Here is a 24,977-nt window from a genome sequence, read left to right on the forward strand (position 1 = left end):
CTTCTATCTACCTACCCTCCCCCAGGCCCTTTTCCATTTAATCTGTGTGATTCATATCCAGCAAGTCAAAGCATAAACACTCACACAACTCTTTGCCCAGGTAAACCATACAGTGGAGCATTCCATAGACCTAGGTATAGAATAGAATAGAATAGAATAGAATAGAATAGAACAATAGGCAACCATAAGTAGGGAAACAAGGTATGGTGGTCAAATTTGCTTAGCTTAATGCATTCCATAATATTATTACTTTTCCCAGTAGAAGGTGTTACTATTTAATTTTCTGTAATAATAAATACACACACACACACTTTATGCCCCTGGTCCACATACGGGGGGTGCATGCGTCGCGGCTGGTGTGGTCCCATCGCACCAGCTCTTGTTTGTTGTTGTTTTTCAAATCCAATATCAAACCGAGATTGAAATCATCTGCTGACCTGGCTAACAATGACACCCTAAATAAAAAGACAGAAGTTAAGGTGACATTTTTTGGACAGATTATTTCCTGGCGGAGTCTTCAATTGTTTCCTGTGGGCATCAGGTGATTGACAGTAAGCAGAGCGTAACGTAATGCAGCGATGATATGAAAACCTTCAACTTGGCACAATGAGATGAGGATCAAACGGAAACTTTGACAAAACCAAATGAAGTCTTCATGCTTACTGTGATGGATTATCTCGCTCCGTGGAAGTTGGCTTTCATAAGAATGAATGGCTTCTTCTGAAGCCAGGCAAACAAGCCCTGATATCTCCAACTGTGCAGGCTGACTATGTGCACAGCAGCATGAGTAATGGAAAGGAGCCCTAGACCACTGGCACAACTTTACCAAAAACCAGGATTATTATTATTTTTAAGGCATCACAAGGCATAAAACACAAGGCATCTCAACCAGCAAGTCTGACTACTGTTCAGACCAGGGCAACACCCTCCCAGACTGCCAAGAACCGTCTTTCTTGGCCTGGCAGGGCAGCCATGACCTGATCCGGTATTTTTGTCTGGATTTTGTCCAAGCCCTCCTCAAAGTTTCTTTTTTTACTTTTGTAATTTGGTGAACATGTCATCATAACACCTTTTCTATGAGTAATTAAAATGGTCCAAGAGACTATCGCCCCTGCATCTATTCAGGCCCTCCAAAGTCTCACAGCTGCTAGTAGACCTCAACCAATCAGGCGAGCTCCCTGCAAGGAGGCGTAGCTTCTGTGACACTTGTAAGATGAGCGTTTTACCCTGGACCACTGCTTGTGACTTAAGACAATCGTAATAAGGGGCTGTGTAGGAGCATACAGCGTAACTGTGTAGGATCATAGCGTAACTGTGTAGGAGTGTAGCTACAGCGTAACTAGTGACAACACAGTCCTGAAAGAGGCTGGTTCCCAAACTTTTTAGACCACCATAAGTACCAAACCAAATTTCCCAAGCAGGCTCAAACAGCAGACAAACATTATTTTTTCCCATTCAATTTAATTAACTGATTTATACATGCAATAGCATCATAAAGGCTAACAACTAGGCATGTGCCGAATGTGAAATTCTGGCCGATATACATTTTTAAAATAACAATTTGTCCAATAGCCGTTTCACCCCCCATTATGCTATAATTTGCAAGCCAAACATGGGAAATTCCTAGCGTGAATGGTACATTTAACACACCATGACATCACCAAATTTCCTATGTGCACTTGAAGGCACGATCATTGACATTGAATGGTCGAATGTCAGTTTTGTCATTTTTCCATGTTTTATCGGCTTTCAGGTATGCCTAATCTTTGTACACTTCTTCATATCTGCTTTTCAAATGGCTGATGAGATGATGTGTTGAAATTATTGCTTGTAATAGGCCTCAGCCTACCTCCACTTGCAATGTCACTGGAACACGTCTTACAAATGGCATATTGCTGATCTTTCTCCGAGACGGTGAAATACTCCCACACGGCTGACATTTAGTCAGACTGCCAATAACTAACACAACATTTAACAGTGCAAAATTGATGTGACAGACAGTCAGCAAGCTCTTGCGTAACACCAGGTGGAGGCTCATGGACCACCAGTGGTATGCCTACCACAGTTTGGGAATCACTGGGAATAGCTGGCAAAATAAACTTCATTAGGGTTATTAAATAATGGGCATTTTACTTTTTATGTTTTTATTATTACTATATTATATTATAAAAACAGTAACCCAGCAAACATTTTCATGTATAACGACCGTCTTCTGCACGTCAAACCCAGGCACCCAGGAACTAGCCTGGTAAACCAGCCAGTCACGTGAACTCAGATTTCATTTGGTTCTGTGGGACCGTCTCTGGCCTCAACTCTGGGAGGGCTGTCTGCAGAAATTGCAAAGTGGACGAGCCAATCAGCGACCAGCCTCGTAGTTGACATCGTAACCAGCCAATCAGAACGTCGCTAAAACAAAACAGCAATGGCCGCCCTCCTTGCCTGTCCGCCTCGAGGAGTAATGTCAATGTTCGTCTAGTTTAAACAGCCATAAAGTGCAGTTATTGCAGAAATGGACTCAATAACAACAATTAAACAAGTACAGGAGTATGCAACAGCGGAGTTTCTGGGCGGAAAATATGTTTTTGCCGTTCTCCCGAGTGGGTTTGGGTTTGATTGGATCCAACGCTGATTGGCTGAAGGAGTTGTCTGTCAAGGGCTATATAACATAAATGTCTTTCATATAAAAAAAAAAGGGGCATTCAGTAATAGTAGTCATTGTACGTGGAGTGCACGTGATGATCTGATCAAATAAATTGTCAATTGTTTATGGATCGGCAGGTAGAGTAGGCAGTATTCCCTCAACTCAAATATGATCATGTTTACCATGTATTTCTGGCTGTTTTGATCATTGAATGGTTGAATTGCCTGGTGAAATGATGATGTGCCTTTAAGAAGGCTTGAGAAGGCAACCTTTTCCCTCTTGCTTCCGGAAGGAAGTGGTTCCGGTGTGAGGCGGACAAGAGTCCATGGCCGTTTCTCAATACCAAGAATGCGTTCTTGTTCTTGTGTTCTTGGGGAGAACGTTCTTGCTAGTCGTTCTTCTAAGAATGAACTTGCTAGGTCACAAGCACACATAACGCTGTTGGCAGTTTGAGACGATGCATTCTTGAAGGTATTGCGCAATACCAGCACAGAGGCTGCCTGCAGTACTACACAAATAAAAAGCTCAGCTGATTTAGATGCAGCCAATTGTGCTCTGGAGCTTTTTTGCCATTTTTTGCCATACATGTTCATAAAATGGCACTTATTGAAACCTACTACCCTGCTTGTAGGAATCAAAAGTCATCAGAAATTAATTTAGTAATTTAGTAAATTTTAAATTATAAAAAACTTCCCGGAGCTTATGGCGTCTTCTCTGCTGCGTTCTGCCTCCACTTATGCCAAAATGAATGCTGGGATAAGTGCCTTGCCAAGTTGACACAAGTCACCAACCAGAGCATCATCGGTAAAGTGGGCATGTCGAGAACACATCTGGGAATTTTAAGCGTTCTTGGCGAAATGTGAACTTTGCATTGGAACAGTACTAGGGCTGCGACTGATGATGTTGAACAGGGACACAAGAACGCAAGAACACACAAGTGACAATTGAGAAACGGCCCATGAGAAGAATCTCAGACTAGTTAGGAGCTACCTGGAAACTAATATTTCAGTCTTGCCCTTTTGGGACGAGGCAGGCCTGGACGGCTCTCACATCTCCCAGACGACAGAGCTGCCCCGCGTCGAGAGGGACCAAGCTACTAGCCGGCCCAGTGAAGGAGCTTACTACTAGATGGCGCCGGACGACCTGCGCCTATGGTCCAGGTAATTCGGCTAAATTCAACAGTCAACAGCCTAATCTTCTTGTAATCTTTGTCCAGCATGTTACAGTAGTTGGTACTGTGACAAAACACCCCTAGACACGAGTTTGATTGCCAAGTTGGAACCCGATGTGTGACACAATCAAATGTTGTTTTATTCAACAAAAACACAAAAGACACCTACTGTATATGTGGTGTTTTCAAAGCAATGTTATGATAAATATTTCTTGTTTTAGTAAGAGACAGCTAGAGGGTACTTTGGGGGAACGTGGAGACAACTGCCCCTATCTTCCGACAGGCGCTATCCCCTAATAGCGCTTGCGCACTTGTTTGCGCGTGCCTTAAGTCACGGAAGATAGCATTCCGCCTTGCGCCGTCCACCAGGTGTTCTGCCGAGTTTTGCTCCCCCGCCCAGCAGAGAAAAAAAACCATCCCCACCTCACGGGAGCATACGTAATGATTTATACAGAAATGTAACTGTTTAAAAGTGATATAATTGTCTGGTAGACGTGACCTCCCTGATTTCTAAGTTAAAACAGCCCCGAAATATGTTGGGGATGCAATTCTCGGCCGGGATGCAGAAAGGTTCACGGCACCTGTCGCAGGCGCAAATTAGAACCATGCCAAAATCATCTGCGCCCCAAAATGCCTGTGCAAACGGGATTTGGGCGGTCTTAACTACCAGAATTATTCACAGGCGTGGTCAGGCAAGGCTGGGCATTACGTCAATCAAAACCAATCAGACTCCGGTCTCGCATTGGCTGTTTGCGCGAGGCCTCGCCGTGGCATGCGATATGCTGTAATTCTCTCCATACGTAATAGAGTGTACTCACCCGTGCGAGGACAGAGAGAGCTTATTGACAGATCGTCTGTGGTGCCAATGACCCTCAGAGAGGTTATGAAGGTAAATAGCCTATGTCCATTGTCCAACAAGTTTTCTCAATTAATTTCCCTCTTTGCGATGTGATAAAAGTTTCTCAGTGAGTTATAGTTGATTGCCTCACTGAATTATCTGCTAATACCCAATTTTAGCAGCATACTTTGATGTCTCGGCTGTGCGTAATGACATCTCCAAAAGGAATTCTACTTTGCACTGCGCTGCGCGGAGATTACGGGTGCGCTCCGAGAGCGCGAGGTATTTGCGCGTAAAAGGTCATTTTCAAAGCTCTTAGCGCAAAGTAATTGCGCGCTGCTGACGATAGGGTAATGCCATCTATCACCACTGAAACGCCTGTGGCTTGTGTCAGCCAATGCCCAGTACAATTATCACAGGCATGCGCTTGTGTCCACCCCCAATTTCCATTGCACACGGCATTAAAAGAGCGCAAACGCTAAATTAGCGCTTTTGGGAAGATAGAGGCCAATGTCATCTTGCATTGGCCTTCTGGTTAGATGACCGGCATAAATTAGATTGTCTGGTGATGTCGCGGTCTAGACAATAGCGAGTTTAAGCAACCACGGCTTGGAGCAACGGCAACGGCATCGAGACCCACTTTGCGCATGCGCGATTCTATCTAGCCACCTCCCCCTGTTGTAGCCCAGCTGCCGACTATGGGAGAAGGAGTCGTTTGACGTACCCCACAGTACGCCGAGCTGTTAGCAGGTAAATTTCAAGTTTTCACAACAACAACAACAACAACACAAACTCCTCGTCTGATATTAAATTGTCGTCTGAAGCAAATGCTCTTGGGCCACTCTCAGAGACATTGTAGCCTAAATGTTCAGAGCAGCAACGGTTTCAATGAGCTTCTGTGCGGTGTCGAGTAGCGGTAGTGTTTTGGTGTCGCACGGCTTAATGATATGGGCTCACGGGACTACAGCAACCCGGTTGGAACCCCGCCGCCGTCCTTAAAACGTCACTGCTTAAACTCCCTAATGTTTGCTGGGAACACACGCTGTGAACGCAGCCTAATCAGGGATTAGAACAGTGGTTCTCAAAGTGGGGTCCAGGGACCCCCGAGCCAGGGGTCCTTGAGGGGGTTCCGGGGGTCCCCAGCAAAAAGGGTAATGATTTATTTTCACTATAATTCCAACCACAAGTAGGCTAACACAAAGACAGAATGTATGATTATTGGTCGTGAGTTTCATACATTTTCTGTAATAAAACATCTAAACGTGAGATGACCCTCCCACTCTCCTGGCCCTGTCTTGCAGGAGCCTGGTGTGGGAGTCGTTAGGCTGATTGGGTATGATGTAAATGCATCATGATCAGGATGTGATCAGATCTTCCTGACCACATCTGGAGGTAGTCTGGCTCACATTGTGTTCAGATCTCTTTCACCCCATTTACACCTGGTTTCTAAATGCGACCTGTATCCGGATAACATCTGGATACAGGGGGTGTGAGACAGCGCCGGAGAGGGAGTGTCATCACAAAAGCTAAAATCTTATCAGATGGGGGACCCTGGTAGCCTGGTGGTATCCAGCCCCATATGAATCGCAGTTGTCAGCACTCTTCATATGGGTCTGCAGTCTGGACGCAAGCCCATCCACTGGTGATTATTCAGGACAGATTTTGTCCTGGACACGTGATTCGCTGGTCGATGTAGGCGGCAGGACTTATCTAACGTTACTGATGACGCATTAAGCTGCCTCCACATGATAAGCGATCTTCTCTTCTCTCACACCGTGAGGTAGAGCGGAGAAAGGTCAGGTAAATAGGTCAGAGTTTAAACAGTTTGAATTTTGAGCGCAGCATGTGTGGGGGGGCTTTACAGAGCACTGCAGCAACACACCTGTATGTTAAATAGCTAGCTAGCTGTTAGCTACGTGAGCTAGGCCCACTAGTGCTGCTGTAACCACTTCACCGGCTCAAAACGGCAGTGTGAGTGACCAAACGTTTCACTTGTTAACCAGTCGGAGTCACGCTCTTTCCAGTAAGCCATCAGCTTTGGCCTGCAGCTAAAGTTAATGTTAAACGGTTGACGGTGTAGGTACCCGGATGTAGCAGACAATGGGCTCTATCTTCCCGACGGCGGTAATTTTGCATTAGCGGCCGTTTTGCGCTGGAATAGCGCCGCGCAAAGCCCTAATTGTGGGTGTGTCGGCCCGCTGCGCTTCACGTCATCTCGGCGCACATCTCCGTATAGGCGTGGTCATGTCCATAAAACCACAGCGTCACGTCAGCAGCTTCCTCCTCACTCAGAGGGACTAGAGTGAGAGAGAGAAAGAGGGAGAGGCTGCTGCCCAAACGTCTGACTGTATGGACTGTATATTCCTTTTCGGGCTCTCTTCTCCTGCATCTCCACTACGGGCATATACTGCATGCGTAATTGCGCAGCGTACTGAGCCACGATGAGTGATGCTGCTCTATTTGAAGTTGAATTTCGTTCCACCAGAACACATTTTATTAATCAGCTATTTTCTATTTGTTTCTATTAATATATATACATCGAATCCCACCAATTTAGCCCGTCATTTTCCCCTTGGCGCACATAAAGACACATGCTTCCGTCACTGTCTGCTTGATGGCGAGAGGGACTTCACTGTAGGCTACTCGTGACAAAACCAGACATCGAATTTTCAACAGTTAACTTTTGCAGCTAGGCCTATAGGTTACTGGCTATTATGAGGTGAGGCAGTATGCCCCGTGTCTCTCTCTCTCTCTCCCCCCGACGAGGGAAGTGGAGAGGGCTATTGCAGTCCTATTAAACGTATAATGGTTGGAAAAGATCATTTGCTTTTTATTTTCTCCTACCCTCTCCTACCTAAAGTAATCTAATGTTACACCACAGACCTGTATGGTCGGGAATTATGTAGCCTAATAAAACCATGACAAACAAATTCTCATTTTTAAATCAAGGTGTGTTTTTTCTGGAATGCAGGCTATAGTTGGAACTCAACGTGGCATTCTGAGGAGAGAAGAGTGTGTGCAGGTGCGAGGAGAGTGACATCCATGCCGTGCATAAATGTATCCAAGCAAGGATTTTCTGCACTGCACGGAGATGTGCTGACTGTCTGCGGTCAGGCGTACGTCTGCGTTTGCGCTAAGACCAGCTATTTCCTGGCGTTAAAATTGAGAGCACCCAAGGCAATTTTTTCTAACACATTGCGCTGTAACGCCTATTTTGGAACGGGCAACTCCCAAACCTCTCTTTGCGCTCGGCACATACCGACGGTATCTTCCCCACAGCGCTAAATGACACTTGCGCGAGACACATGATAGGGTAGAGGCCCACCGACACGCCTGGGCCACACTTACACCTGTGTCATCACAGCGCAAAACTGGACGGTGGAGTCAGACGATAGCTTAGACGCTGAGAAGATAGCAATAAGAGGCGCGCAAAGGGAGCGCAAACGATAGCGCCGTACAACGATAGGGCCCAAAGAGTTTTGAAGGCAAGAAGATACACACACACACACACACACACACACACACACACACACACACACACACGGCCCTATCTTCATACAGGCGTTATCCCCTATTTGCACTTGCGCACCTGTTTGCGCGCGCCTTAAGACAGGGAAGATCGAGGTCTGCCTTGCGCATTGCGCATTTGTCCAGGTGTTATGCCGAGTTTTGCACCCGCGCCCGGCAGCATCCCCACCTCACGGGAGCATATTGTAATGATTTATACAGAAATGTAACTGTTTAAAAGTGATATAATTGTCTGGGTAGACATGACCTCCCTGATTTCTAAGTTAAAACAGCCCCGAAATATGTTGGGGGTGCAATTCTCGGTGGGGATGCGGAAACGTTCACGGCACGTACCGCAGGCGCAAATTAGAGCCGTGCCAAAATCATCTGCACCACCAAAATGCCTGCGCAAACGGGATTTGGGCGGTCTTAACTACCAGAATTATTCACAGGTGTGGCCAGGGAATGCTGGGCATTAGGTCAATCAAAACCAATCAGATTCCCGTCTCGCAATTGCTGTTTGCGTGAGGCATGCAATATGCTGTCATTCTCTCCATGCGTAATAGAGTGTACTCGTGCGAGGACAGAGAGAGATGGAGAGACCTTATTGACAGATCGTCTGTGGTGCCAACGACCCTCCGGGTTATGAAGGTAAATAGCTAATGTCCATTGTCCATCAAGTTTTCTCAATTCATTTCCCTCTTTGCGATGTGATAAAAGTTTCTCATTGAGTTACAGTATAGTTGATTGCCTCACTGAATTATCTGCTAATACCCAATTTTAGCAGCAGAATTTGATGTCCTGGCGTGGCAAGGCTGTGCGTAATGACATATCCAAAAGGAATTTTACTTTGCACTGCGTTGCGCAGCACGGAGATTATGGTATGTGGTACAGCGAGGTATTTAGCGCTAAGAGGTGCTTTTCAAAGCTCTTAGCGCAAAGTAATTGCGTGCTGCTGACGATAGGATAATACCATCTATCCCCACATTTGAGCACTGAAACGCCTGCTTTGGCATGTGGCACGCCTATGCCCAATATAACAGGCATGCGCTTGTGCCTGCCCCCAATTTACATTGCGTACGGCGTTAAACGAGCGCAAACGCTAAATTAGCGCTTTTGGGAAGATAGGGCCCACGGTGTATTAAGTAACCTATTCACTTTTAAGTAGAACTTTGAAACAAGTATGCTAAGTAACTTTTCCCTCATTATATGAGAGTTATTATATTGACATTAGCATAATTTTCATACGAGTAAAAATACCAATAGAAACCTGGGTGCTTTAGCCCTTTTGTCCCTGTGATTGTGGCTTCTCAGTTATGTTTTATTTTGTTGTCTCTTGTACTTTTTCACCCAGGCTCCTTTGGTTGATGGTGAAATGCAGATGCTGACTTTCTTCCAGTCTTTCATGCTGTAAGTCACTCAGGAAAAATATCACCTGCCATACTTGCCGTAGTAAATACCTCATTAGAGTTATATATTCCCATATATCTCGCCATATTGGGATGGCTGGATTGATCCCATGCCAGGAAATGCAAATCCCCATGCTAGCTAACCTGTGACAGGACGTTATTTTCATCATACACTGTACTATAAAGATCTAATGAATTCATGTCTAATACACCTAAAATGTTTATTATGGATGCTTTTCCCCAATACTCACTTAATCAGGAATAATGTGATTCCCGTCAGCCATATGTTTCTCATGAAGTGGAATGTTGAGGAATGTGGACTTTGGTGAGAAGCTGCTATGATTTGTGAGGTGTGTGCGGTGGAAGAAAGATGGGGGATGGGAGAGTACAGGGGGATTTTCCCCTCCATGCTCCCAACCTGCTTACCTATAGCGGGTCCTCCTTCCACTTTTTCACACTTTTACACCCACTTACTTTTCCATATGTTTTATACGCGTGCGCGTGTCTCCATGTTTGTGCACAAGCATGCATGCATGCACAATTTGCTCTTGGCGACTACATTGTATAGGGCCAAATATCCACACGTTTCCCAGGCTTTCAGGCCAAGCCTAGTCCCCACAGTGCGACCCTTGACACATGGGTCCCAGCCCATTTTGAGCTCATATAGGATGAGGCAATGCAGGACCTGGGGAGGTTTGCAGTAAGCAGACACTGTTAGTCATAGCAAGGACAGACTCACTCTCCCTCCCTCCTTCTCTCTCTCTCTCTCTCTCTCTCTCTCTCTCTCTCTCTCTCTCTCTCTCTCTCTCTCTCTCTCTCTCTCTCTTCCTCTCTCTGTCTTTCACCCAGACAGACAGGGGAAAATGCATTGCCTCGCTGACAGAGTTAGTTGGATTGGGACCCCGTCCTCCTCTTCCATCTCTCCCAGATGGTCAACACTTTGGACCGCACAGAGAGAAGGAGAGAGGGAGATCGAGTGCGGCTGTGAGTGAGGGAGCGCTGGTGATGATATGACCATGCCTGCTCGACACACGCCTCGATCGACTCCCAATGAGAGGCTGGACCGCAACAGCGCTCAGATCTGCAGGGACGTCTCTGTTAAAGTCCCTCTAATGCTAATGACTTCCCCAGCTCCTCAGCTGAGCAGTCTGGGACGAGACTGAACCCGGGACCGAGCACACATCCCTGGTAAAACAGCAGCTGAATGAAAGCATTTCAAATGTTTGTTTTAAATCAATAATCTGCAACAAAATACATTTTTATTTTCCTACTATCTATCACTGACTGATGTAACACAAAAGTGATGCAACTATATTAGCTAGCTAATGAAAGCTTTTATATTAAGATCATAATTAAGATGTTATATTAAGCTTAAGTTTTATGTTTCTGGCAGCAGCAACAGCAGTTTGGAATAAATAGAAGTAGAACTGGGTAGTTGGCATGAACTCTGATAGCCACCGTGGCTGAACAGACAATGAAAAGAGCGCCACCTACAGAAACCTGACAAAGAAGACGTCACAGTGCGGACACAGTTTGATTGCATGGAAATTCAGTGCAAGAACAGCACAGCAATGAGCTCTGCACAAAAGATTAGCAGTAGGCTATTAATGTGAACTCACTTAAAACATTCAGCTATAATAGTTTGATTTATCATAGTCTCTCATCTGTTTTTCCTCATTTATATGCACATTTATGCAGCAAGGTGCTCCTAAATCTAACCACAGCATCTGGGAGAACCTGTGGTGTAAATATGGAGTTTCTATCATGTATTGTTATTGAGTTCAGAATGCAAGTACACGGGCAGACGTCACCAGTGCAACATAATGTTTCACCAGGTATCATGGTGGAGGGACAAAAACCAGGATCTGGCAAATTAAATAAAACAGCACGAAGACCTGAACAAGAAGAACATTTCTTTGCCCTACTTTGAAATCGACTGATTTGACTTCCAAGCATTTTCAACTGTGTAACGTTCTTGACACATTAGAGAAGTTACACCTCATGTGACCTTATTTCAAGCCATCTTCAATATTTTACTATCATGTTGATCAAAATATGGAAATCCATCCCAAATCTATGAGTAAGACAGAAGCTGTTATGGCCGATAACCGATATTTATCCATCAAATGGTGTACATACTTAAAAACAGATGTAAACACTGTGAATTTGGAAAAAGTCATGTTTTTCTTTATTTCAAAAACATTTGGAAGAGCCCATACTTGATAGATTTACCGCCTTGTTTCGGCTATACCGTTAATATTAATATTGCTGTTATTTTTGCTTTGTTATTTGTTATTTTTACCGATATGATTGCGGATATATTGTGCATCCTTAGCTACGTACTGTCATATTATGTCATAGCTATGATAGCAGCAGTAGGTTGTCGTACAACTTTATCAGCTCCCGGTTAATTCTCTTTCATATAGTTGCTGATAGAATTCAGCTTTTTTTAACAGCTTTTTCACTCCAGGAGGGTTAACCATTGAAGCCTTATGTTGTTGAGACCAGCAAGTTTAGAAACTACTGAATAATGTTTTTGAACTGGGTATAAGCTTCAGTGTAGGGACGGTAGTGTTTGTTTAGTGTTGAGCGGGTGTGAAGGGTTTGGTTCTGGGATGTCAGGCCTTACTGTTGATCCTTGTGGAAGTGTTGTGAGTCAGTGAGAACAGAGCCAAGCCCACCCAGTACCATAATTACTGTATGCTGTTGCTCTCTGCTGGACCTCTGACAACCAGAATGATATTATGCACTGGCTGGCTCAGATCATTTCCATCTCCATCTGCACTTAGCCTCCATTGTTCCTTCTTGTCTCTCTGTACAGCACAGGTAGGGTGCCATCTCCAGCCTTGGTCCACCACTATGGCCACATCGCACTCTTTCACATGTGACTGAAGCCAGAGCCAGACCTTGTGCTCCCTATAGGCATAGAGCAGGGGGAGGGATCTGTGTGTGTGTGTGTGTGTGTGTGTGTGTGTGTGTGTGTGTGTGTGTGTGTGTGTGTGTTTCAAGCCGCTCTGAAGATCCCAGTGAGATCCCACCCTTTGACTAAAATGCCACAATTAGTGCAAGTGCCGCCTGGATCACATCACGAGGGCCGTTTGTAATTGTTGAGCGGCAAACGCAGCCTGGGTTTCTAAACAGGCCCGGTCAGGAGGGGCCGAGCAGAGAAGGTTTGGTTATTTCTCAGCGGTCTAGTTGAAATCCCTGACCCTGCGTATTATTCTATGTCTGTGTTCATTACACAGGGAGATAAATACTACCGCTCCAATTGTACAACAGAGATGAAAAAGGAGAATTCCTTCTCTATTTTGTAATATCTTCTCCCACAGAGGAGGATCATTGCATGGCTGGATTGTGTCCGACAGCCTTCCAGATCTCAGGGCCTTACCTTCGGGACCTCTGTACATCTGGGGCACTCTGCTGGGTCCATCCCCCCCCTCCCCATCACCATCCATATTATTTGCTCCTCATAAGGGATCTGCTCGTAATCACATGTCCTTCTTTATAAGCTCCCTGTCTTATTAAAGCACCTCATAGCTGTATTTAGGGGCTATACATCATCTTTTGTAATATAGGCGGATAGGGGGACAGTTGGCTGGGAGTGCAGAGGAGGGGTGTGTGTGTGTGTGTGTGTGTGTGTGTGTGTGGGGGGGGGGGGGGTGGGGGGTGAGAGCTTGATATGAGTCCGTCTCCTTTACACCCCAGGGGACACTAGGGTAGACGGAGAGAGAGAGAGAGAGAGAGAGAGACATGTGTGTCACCAAGGGTTGCAAGAGGTCAGTCCTCTGATCAAAGAGCTGCTGCCATGGGGAATTGAGTTTGCTTTACTGTATCGTAATTTATTATGATATAAATATAAACATTCTCATCTGTGCATTTCATATTACCAGTGGTTTGTGTGTATGTGCGTGTGCGTGTGCATTACTGTTGTCATGTGAAAACGTCACAGCTCCAATTTGGGGGATTTTATTTGAACTTCAGAGCACTTGTCTCTGTACGGAGTGAGACATTCTAAAACCCTTCAGAGGACTTGTCTCTGTACGGAGTGAGACATTCTAAAACCCTTCAGAGGACTTGTCTCTGTACGGAGTGAGACATTCTAAAACCCTTCAGAGGACTTGTCTCTGTACGGAGTGAGACATCCTAAAACCCTTCAGAGGACTTGTCTCCGTACGGAGTGAGACATCCAAAAACCCTTCAGAGGACTTGTCTCTGTACGGAGTGAGACATCCTAAAACCCTTCAGAGGACTTGTCTCTGTACGGAGTGAGACATCCAAAAACCCTTCAGAGGACTTGTCTCTGTACGGAGTGAGACATTCTAAAACCCTTCAGAGGACTTGTCTCTGTACGGAGTGAGACATCCAAAAACCCTTCAGAGGACTTGTCTCTGTACGGAGTGAGACATTCTAAAACCCTTCAGAGGACTTGTCTCTGTACGGAGTGAGACATCCAAAAACCCTTCAGAGGACTTGTCTCTGTACGGAGTGAGACATCCTAAAACCCTTCAGAGGACTTGTCTCTGTATGGAGTGAGACATCCTAAAACCCTTGGGCTTATGAAAGCCTCGCAAAACATTGGATAAATCATTCCCGGTTGTATGCCTCCACCAACAAGTCAAGTTGCAGTCTACATCCATGTCTGTCCAGACTACAAGCACTATTGAAGCCCACGGCGCAGTGGTGTGGCCCTTCAGCCTTATGACACTTTAGACAATGTTTGGGGTACTTCAACAACATTGTTTTCAACATGTAAAATGGTCCTACCCCATACCCGTACCCTACTCCTACCCCTAACCCAAACCACCCACATCCTCGAACCACAACTCTCTATGACCTTCCTATCTCTAGCTACGGCCCCTTTCCACTAACCCCACCCCCTTCCCTCACCACACACCTCCCACTACCCACCTCTCGAACCCCGACTCTCTATGACCGTCCTATCCATAGCTACGGCCCATTTTCCATAGCCACGCCCCCTTACTGATCACACCCCTCCCACCATCAATATCCCCCTAGCCACTCCCTCGAACCCCGACTCTCTATGACCTTCCTATCCCTGGCTATGGCCCTTTTCCCTAGCCCTGCTCTTTCCCTCACCACGCCCCCTCCCACCACACGCACCCTATAGCCACTCCCCCTACCTACCCACAGAGATGGGCAGTATTTTAAATACATGTATTTCAAATACGTATTTCAAATACATTTGTGTATTTTGTAATTTGTATTTGGCTGGACCGAGAAAAATAAGATGTAATTTGTATCAAGATACTTTCAGACCTTGTATTTTGTGTATTTTAAATACATAAAATACTTTTTTCTTTAATTTTTTATAATTTTTTTAATTTAATTTTTATTTTTAATCTCAAATTGACAAATTCTTACCATTGACACAGGTTTAAACTGTGGAGGAAAAAAATGTGACATGTCACTTCTACTCTACCTCTGATTGGCTTACCCTCAGAACAAACTCAACCACAAATGAGGCAGAGTAGGGTGGGTCTTGAGTCAGAGTTCACATCACTTCTTCGTCTATGAAGCCTTGTATTGGTGGAAATTGCCCCAGAGGTAAATTAGTAATATAAATTGATGATTAGATATTCCATGCACTGGTCTATCTGCAAATGAAACGGTTTACTGCATATTCAAACCAGTGTATCATATTAGAAAGACACAACTAATTATCTTCTTAATTAAAATTTTATTTTTTATTTTTATTTAACCTTTATTTATACAGGTGAATCACCTTGAGACCTGGATCTAATTTTCAAGTGTGACCTGTTCAAGCAGCATCCAGACAGAAAGTTACAGTAAATTGGAAAAATGGGTGGCAGTGTGTGTGGCGGCAGTGTGGGTCATGATTGTGATGCCATCAGTGATGTCACTCGACCAATTGTGATGTCATCAGTGATGTCACTCGAGCAACTGATTGCTTAACTGTGATGTCACTCAGGCAGTTGTGATGTCATCAGTGATGTCACTAGAGCAACTCTGATGTAGTATGAGCGCACATTTGCACGATGGCACCAAGGTGGGTGGGCGGTGTCTGTCTGTCAGTCATGATTTTGGGAGCCCGTGGAGCCGGCGATTTCCATAACTGCAGCCATGGCACATCATCTCCAGGGATACTGTTATGATGTCAGATATCTAGGGCTAACATGATCAAAGTTCCAAAACTTGAGGTTAACATGTAGAAATGCTGCCTGTAAGTCAAAAGCCCTCACAGAAGGTGATTAACATTGAAACCAATGGGACAACTATGCAATGGACTTTGAGACCATGTAACTCCCCCAAATTTTCTACCAACTCCAAGGTTAGATATTAAGGTCAAATTTCAAGGTATTTGGTCCAGGATGCCCGCTGAAACAAATGAAATAAATTAATTTTGTAAAAATTTGCTGGGAGTACCAATAGAGTGTTTTCAATGGAAGTCAATGGGTCCATCAGATGGACTAACAGTAAATTGAGGAGTCCTTTTGAAACAAGGTCTTAGGATCGTAGAAAGATGATAGATATGATTGATTTTTGTCAAATACCCCCCAAAAAAATACCTAGCCTTAATTTCAGACCATTTACTCAAAAAATGTCGAAACGGCCCATACGCGACTGTAGGAAATATCCATCAGATGGACTAGTAGGACAGAACTGTAATGTGTTAGAGGGTACACAAAGGAGAATACTGTCACAGAGGACTAAGAGATGATTTACCATCTAAGGAAACAAGAAAATTTCACATTTGAGAAGCTGGAATCAGAGAATTAGGACATGGCTCAAAATGATGATAGATGATCCAAATAGGCAATGAATGTAATATTTGGCAATTAATTGATGGATTGACTAATTGTTGCAGCTCTTTATCAGTTTTTATAAAATGTATTTTTATGTATTTTCAAAATACAAAATACGTATTTGTATCTCAAATACATTTTTCAGACCAGTATTTTGCATTTGTATTCTGATACATTTTTTTTAGCAAGTATTTGTAATTTGTATCAAAATGCTTTATGATGTATTTTCGCCCATCTCTGCCTACCCTTCGAAACCTGAATCTCTACCACCTTCTTATACCTAAGCTAGCTATGGCCCCTTTTCCCTAGCGCTGCCCCTTTCCCTCGTAACGCCCCCTCCCACCACCCACACCCTCTAGCCACTCCCCCAAATCCTGACTCTCTACGTCATCTATGACCTTCCTATCTCTATGGCCCCTTTTACCTAACCCCACCTTTCTTGGTGGAACAGATGGACGTGAGGTCACAGTGACCTTGAACTTTGACCTTTGATCACCAGAATCAAATCACTTCATCCTTGAGTCCAAGTGGACGTTTGAGCCAAATTTGAAGAAATTACATCAAGGCATTCCTGAGTTATTGCATTAATGAGCATCGTACGTACGTATGGACGTACGTACTTCCATAAACAACCCAAAAATCATATATATATATATTTATATATATATATATATATTTTTTTAACAATGTGTGAGATCACTCATGTACTGTACTGAAGGACAATAGATAGACAGATAGTACTGTATGGTTAGTTAGATACTAGAGTTAGATGCTGTCACGTGTCGGTTCGGAACTTATCATTCAACTGTCTAGGGGTATTTTATCAGGTCGCCTTGTGAACACCTTGTGAAGCATATTTAAAGCAACAGTCCATACTTCCGCCAGGCAATTAAACATCATTCAATGATCAGGACAGCCAGAAATACACAAGTAAACACTATCATATTTGATCTGAGGGAATACTGCCTACTCTCACCTAAGGAACTGTAACAATACTGACATTAGTCCTTTGTTAAAAATGTCAGTCATTGTCATCCATGATGGATATGATGCACTTTATTTGATTACATATTTATTGTAATGGATTATTATACTGGTTGTCTATCTGGGACTCCCAATTGTTTCATACTAAGTACTGTATGCCTGATATGTTTGACTAATGTTCTTTTCCTTCAGAGGCTTTTCTACCCCGCCAAAGAATGAAATTCCCAGGAAAAACTCAAGCTGAAAATGAAAATCAAATTTAAATATATTGGCAATCGGCACAAGATCTGTTGACAAAAGCCCACTCTGGGCGAAGGTTATGAGCTACACTTGTTATGAACCTGTTATGGGTTATGGCGGGTAGGGGGCAAAACAAGAGAGGGAGGTTTTCAGATGGCTGGTTGGGGAGGAGGAGAAGGAAGAGAGAGAAGCAGACTGTAGTATATGTGTGATAGTTGACGTATGGTTAGCCTACTTTTCATTATTATTACTCAGAGGGACGGTTCCCTTCCCACTGTGGTGATCCAGCCTCCTCTGTGTTTGCTTAGCCGAGTGGTTCCATGTGGAAGAACACATCAGCGCAGCATCTGGCACCAGAGAGAGAGGAGACAAGCAGGTCTGGAACGGGACACAGAGCCATATTCCCTGCAGCTATCTCCATATAGTGTATACAACTCAACATATCAGTGCAAGACGCACCTGTACTGTATACGTCTCTTGATGATGCTTTGCTCTCCTCGAATCAACTGTGTTATCTTCCTAAAAATCTTTTCTTAGAAATCCTACAAACATTACAGATGTTTTAGTGACAACGGAAAGGCACAGCAAAGGATTAAGTTGTTGCACAGGGTCTGGTGAATGCTCAGCGATGGCCCGGCATCACCTGGGAAATGCTCCACAGCGGCATTAAGAGCTCTTAACACTTCCTTAGACTGGGGAATGTTACCCTGAAGTATGGAAACAGGATTTTATGAACCTCCCTACAATACGGAAACACGCACGCACGCACAGACACACACACACACACACACACACACACACACACACACACACACACACACACACACACACACACACACACACACACACACAAACACAAACACACACACACACACACACACGCACGCACGCACGCACGCACAGACACACACACACACACTTAAACAATTAACAGCCTACTGTACGTTCATGGCACACAAAGAGTCCTAAATTACTGTGCTTAAACTGTCTGTGTGTGAAAATGTGTGGATGCCTCAAATAAGGGCCTCAGGCTCCGCTCTCCCTCTCCTTGTGGTGCAGTGTGAGAGTGCGGTCGCTCGTTCCACCAGCCTCTCCCTCAGGACTGACGTTTGTTTGATGAAATTGAGGCGAGGACTACGGAACTGCCCTCCTCCCTGTAGTTTGTTTGTTTGGCAAAATGACAAACAAAATACTGCATCTCACCACAGTGTTCTGGCGTTTTCATCATCTGTTTGTTTGTTGCCAGACACCGCTGATGAGATGACGAAAACTTGGGGGAATGACGATCTCTTCACTGCATTTTGATGAGTTAAACTGACTGTTAATTTGTTTGTAGGTTCACATGTCACATGCAATATCGCAGACCGCACTAATCAGACACAAGTGTTTTCAAAATGACATTGATGGGCCAAAAAGGGTGCCTCAACTATAGGTCAAAACAACATGCCATATTTGTTATTGATTGGCCCAGATGAGTAACCTGACGCTGCAGGATGGTTTGCTTCTGGGAACTTGCTCGGGAAACCATTTAAAAGGGACAGGCGCCTTAAAAAAAGACCTGGCAGGTGATTGGATGAACCATCTGTCTATCACGTCTATCACAGGTTCGCTTCCCGCTGTCATCACAGCTAAAGCCCACCCGTAGCTGCCTATCTGGATGCTGATTGGTGTGAACCACTGGTGGTTCAGATTCAAACCAATAGATTGAAGCGTGGCAAGATGTCATGTGATCATGTGATCTCAAATCCAGCTGCCTCGCAAGGTTACCAGATGAGGGCTCCATCGTTATTCAGCAACTACATGTTTGTTCTTATTGTTATTATTATTACTAGTGCAGTGCCCGTTCCCCCATGCACCACCCCGTGGGCGCTTCGCCCCCCAAACACACTAGGTCCCCCTATGTGCACTCCCCAAGTTTGAAGTCGATCCGACAAACGGTTCTCGAGATACGCGAAAGACAGATATACGGACAGTCCTGGAATAAGTCCAAATTGCATGAAATGCGGCAGCGCACTCCATCAGGGTCCGAGCAGCGCACTCCCCAAGTTTGAAGTCAATCGGACAAATGTTTCTTGAGATAAACTGCTTTTTGTGTTGCCAGTAGGTGGCGTGGGAAATTGCAAGAAATTGCAAGATTTGCAGCGCCACCCTACTTCGGGGTCCCATGAGCACACTCCTCATGTTTGAAATCAATCGGATGAACGGTTCTCAAGATAAACCACTTTTTGTGTTGCCAGTAGGTGGTGCTCTGCCAAATTGCACAGAATTCGGCACTGCACTGTGTCGAGTTCCCATCAGCGCACACCCCAAATTTGAAGTCCATCGGACAAACGGTTCTTGAGATAAACCACATTTTTTGTTGCCAGTAGGTGGTGCTACCCAATTGCATGAAAATAGGGCACTGCACTGCACAATAGGGCACACTCCTAGGGCCCTATCTTCGTACGGCGCTATCTTCCCAACTATCGTCTGCCTCCACCGTCCAGTTTTGCGCTGGGGTCTAAGCACAGACACAGGTGTAGGCATGGCCCAGGCGTGTCCTGGGCTTCTAGCCCAGTGATACTCAACTGGCGGCCCGTGGGCCACATGCGGCCCGCGGGCGCCCCCTGTGTGGCCCGCAATGGAATTGCAATTTCTTTTTTTTTTTTTCTTTTTTTTACAGTGCACCTGAACACAACATGCAAGATACCCGCTGAATAAGTGTCCAAATGTTCATGTCATTCTGGCCAATACTCCACTTCTGTTGTAGCATTTCAGCCTGGAATATGGAATATCTTTCAATAATCTATGATTTAGCCGCTAAATTGTCAAATACCGCCGTCTGCTCGCTACCCAGGCACTTATGTATGTACTTAACCTAACTAACTATCCGGTGTGCAACATTGTCAGACTAAACTTCGACTGACACCCCAAAAACCTACAATCCGCTACAGAAAAATGTATATTGATTGTTTATTAACTGGCCCCTGGCCTTCTATCATTTCACGAAAGTGGCCCCCGGGCAAAGCAAGTTGAGTATCCCTGTTCTAGCCTATCATCTGTCTCGTGTCATTTAGCGCTGTGGGGAAGATACCGTCGGTATGTGACGAGCGCAAAGAGAGGTTTGGGCATTGCCGTTCCAAAATAGGCGTTCCAGCGCAATGTGTTAGAAAAAGGGGCCTTGGGTGCTCTCAATTTTAACACCAGCAAATAGCTGGTCTTAGCGCAAACAACCCCACTACGCCAGGTGTACGCCTGAGCGCACACAGTATTCTCCGTGCAGTGCAGGAAATCCTTGCTTGGATACATACGCACGGCATGGATGTCTCTCTCTCTCTCTCCAACACTTCGCGCACGCAGACACTCTTCCCTCCTCAGAATGCCACATTGATTTTCAACTATAGCCTACATTGCGGAAAAAACACATCTTGATTTAAAAATTAGAATTTGTTTGTCTGGTTAGGCTACATAATTCCTGACCATACAGTTCTGTGGTGTAACATTATATTATTTTAGGTAGGAGAGGGTAGGAGAAAATAAAAAGCAAATGTTGATCTTTTCCAACCATTATACGTTTAATAGCACCGCAATAGCCCTCTCCACTTCCCTCGTCTGGGGGAGAGAGAGAGAGAGACACAGGGCATACTGTCGGCCTATAATCTTACTAGGGTGCTCAATTTAACTGCCTCACCTCGTAATAGCCAGTAACCTATATAGGCCTAGCTACTGCAAAAGTTAACTGTTGAAAATTCAATGTCTGGTTTTGTCACGAGTAGCCTACATTGAAGTCCCTCTCGCCATCAAGCAGACAGTGACGGAAGCACGTGTCTTTATGTGCGCCAAGGGGAAAATGACAGACTAAATTGGTGGGATTCGATGTATATATACCGTGAAACTTCAAATAAGGGCCCGGGCGTTTATTATGCTAAATCGAGTCTGACCGCAGGCGGTTAAAGGAGACCAGGCGGCAATTGGAGTCAGGCAGTTATTTCTTTATTGCATGAAATCGACCCAGGCGATTATTATTTTTTGCACAGAATTTCTGGTCAGCAAAAACGGAAAGTATCAAATTGCTTATTTAAACCAGTGAGATAGTACTTAGTACACACAAGAGGGTAGGTACAGGCGGTTTTGATTTTTGAACATGCCTAGTATTGTACTGAGTAGTATTGCCTTCATCACCATCATCATCATCCAACTACCAGTACGTTACAGTATCAGTTCATTGCTCTCCTCTTAATCCCTCTGCCAAACAGCCATACCATATTTTAAACAAGTAACATTAGCCTACCGCTCACACATTCAGTTGTTTGTGTTTCATTAGTCTCGCTGACCAGCCCATGGCCAACCTCCTCTCCCTTCCGTGAGTAGGGAGGGGACGCTGACCAGCGAGACTAGTGTTTCATTGGAAACTCATAGCAACGTCATTGTAGAACGCACGCTAACGTTAGCTACCAAACTAACGCTAACGAAACAGCACTGCAGCACTACTAGACAAACAAGCAGACTTACCAAATAGACGCCAAGACAAGTTTCCAATACATGTCCGAATAAAATATAAAACTGTCTGACGGGGAGAAAGAGCATGACTGACTTCCGCCTGACTTCCTCCAAAACACACGTCATTACCGTAAGTGACTGAATTCAGTCAACACAAAAACATACCGTAGGCCTAATGGGGGAGAAAAGACATATTTATTCTAATAACTGCTCCCGGCGGTTAAGGGAAGACCGGCGCTTATATGCAAAATTGAGTTTGACCCCCTGCGGTTATTGGAGACTCGGCGGCAATTGGGGAGAAGGCCCCTATTAGAAGTTTTACGGTATTAATAGAAACAAATAGAAAATAGCTGATTAATAAAACGTGTGCTGTTGGAATGAAATTCAACTTCAAATAGAGCAGCATCACTCATCGCGGCTCTCATTACGCTGCGTAATCACGCATGCAGTATAGCCCCGCAGCGGAGATGCAGGATGCATGACAGCCTCACATCTCTCTCTCTCTCTCCCTCTCTCCCTCTCCCCATCTAGGCTATCTTTTCTCTCTTTCACTCTAGTCCCTCTCAGTGATGAGGAAGCTGCTGACGTGACGCTGTGGTTTTATGGGCATGACCACACCTCCACAATGCTTTTGGGCATAAACACGGCTATACGGAGATGTGCGCCGAGATGACGTGAAGCGCAGCGGCCCGACACGGCCACAATTAGGGCTTTGCCCGGCGCTATCCCAGCACAAAATGGGCGCTAACGCAAAATTACCACCGTTGAGAAGATAGGGCCCTTAAAGTTTGAAGTCGATCCAACCAACGGTTCTCGATGGCATGCAGCAGATGATGCTCATCCATAAGCAGTGGAGAAATGGCCAGGTTTTACTCTGGGAAGTTGAACCCTACTTACACAGGATGGGGATTCCCAAAAGTGGCATGGCACTAGAGGATATTATTTCTGAATGCGTGACTCATTATAGCCTACCATTAGCCACGTAAAAATCTCTTAGAAATCTCAGGTCGCTTTCAACTTTCAACATAAGCTGTTTAGTCCGCTTTAACCGCGCCAGAGTTCGTTTCCTGGGATAGTGCGGTTCGTTTGGGGTGGTGTGAAAGCACAAACGAACTCTGGGGCGGAACAAACAAACAAACTCTGGTCCGCTTGAAAACGTGGGTCTCGGTTCGCTTCCAAGTGAACCCTGGCACGGTTCATTTGTTGTGTGAAAGCAAACCGGACTAAACACAAGAGCGCCAGTGCATCTGATGCACTCATGCAGTGCATCATAAGTAGAAGACGGTAGAAGGGAGCAAAACAAACACTGCGGCGTGCACACGTGTACAGTACCTGCGCGCCGCGTCGTGACGTACGTCGTCATAACAACAACACATCGTTTCTCAACAGCTGGCTTGGCTATCTCCTTCGCTACGTAGGCTCTCATCTGCAGAATGAAATGTTCAACAGCTTTCTGCCTCATCTGCTGCTCATATTGGGCACATTCTTGTCAAATATTTATTTGATAGTAACACCAAAGTAAAACCAGAAATCCCAATATCGCAGGTGGTGTTGCTCCATGGTTTGTGTTTTGCGGATTCACTTGTGTTGTTCAGTCAGCCCTCAGCCAGGCAAGAAGCCTGCTGAAGAGAGGAGAGATTTCCCTTCTCTATTCTGTCCAATAGACGAGTGACTGTTTCGACCATGTGCCATTGTTTAGAAAGTTTGGTGCGCTTGTGACAAATTGCTGTGTGAAAGCGAACCAGACCAAATGAAAATCGCAACAATGTTGCAACTTCACCCCCCTGAATCGCACCGAGTCCACCAGCTTAAGGCTGGCTACACTACAGGATTTTCGGGCCGATTTATGCCCGATTCACCCCTCCCGAGAATCGGAGGAGAAATCTGGCCTGGCAGCTTGCCAAGCTTGGTCGGGCCCGACTTTCGGCACCGATTATCTTGTAGTGTGAGCTGTTTGCAGATCCAATCTTAACCCTCCCGATCTGCTCAAAGCCTCATCGGGGCCGTCCCGATCATATCAAACATGTTTGATATTTAGGACTGAAAATCTGTGCGAATACATCATCCTGCTGCTGCGTCAGACTCCCGTCATTATCATTAATTGACGCGGCTCATTTGATGCACTGCAGGCATCAGATAGGCTACCAAATACAAACAGCACAGAACCATGAGGATTTGGGGGAAAATGTCACTAATTTATATCACAATGAATGACCAATGAATAAAAAGTTGTGATATCGTAGTTTTGAGCCCCTGCCAGTCAGAGGCTGTAATCTCCTACCTGTTTTATCAGGCAGTGTGGGGAAAAAAGGCATTGTTGCTGCGGGAAGCAATCCAGTCTATCCAAACTTTTGCCGATCTCATGACATGCAGCAGGGGAATATATTTTGGTAGCGCATGTGTTTGTGTTCTCACTTGTACAGACAATAGAGTCGCGTTCAGGGCCGCTGGAAGTCATTTTAAGCAGGGGGTGCTGGGAGGGAGGGACGTTTTTATTTTTATTTTTTTGCCATATGTAGAGGAATATCTCATTTTAAATTAACATTAGGATACTGTTGTGATGTAATTATTCAGTATTTTCTCCTTTTCTCACTCATTCAGAGCAAAGAGGGAGATATATAGCATGATGATAATGCTCTATATCTCCCTATTTGCTCTGAATACACCAGTTAACATGACACAGACTTAACATGATAGAAATATTATCAGCAAACTTAATGACTAGACTAATTATTCTGATCTGAATGGCATATATCAAGAAACATTGACTCCTCTCTTTGCTGTATAGTGGGAGGTGCATTTTTGAGTAGGCTATTAAAATAGCATGTCAAGTTCACATTTCTTTATTGCCAGATTAAACAATTCGTATTGGTTGTTGGTTGGTTCAACACAACATGTGCGTGCATGCGCGCTTCTTCTTCTT

The sequence above is a fragment of the Poromitra crassiceps genome (assembly GCF_964638095.1).
Source record: "Poromitra crassiceps genome assembly, chromosome: 1".
NCBI lineage: Eukaryota > Metazoa > Chordata > Actinopteri > Beryciformes > Melamphaidae > Poromitra > Poromitra crassiceps.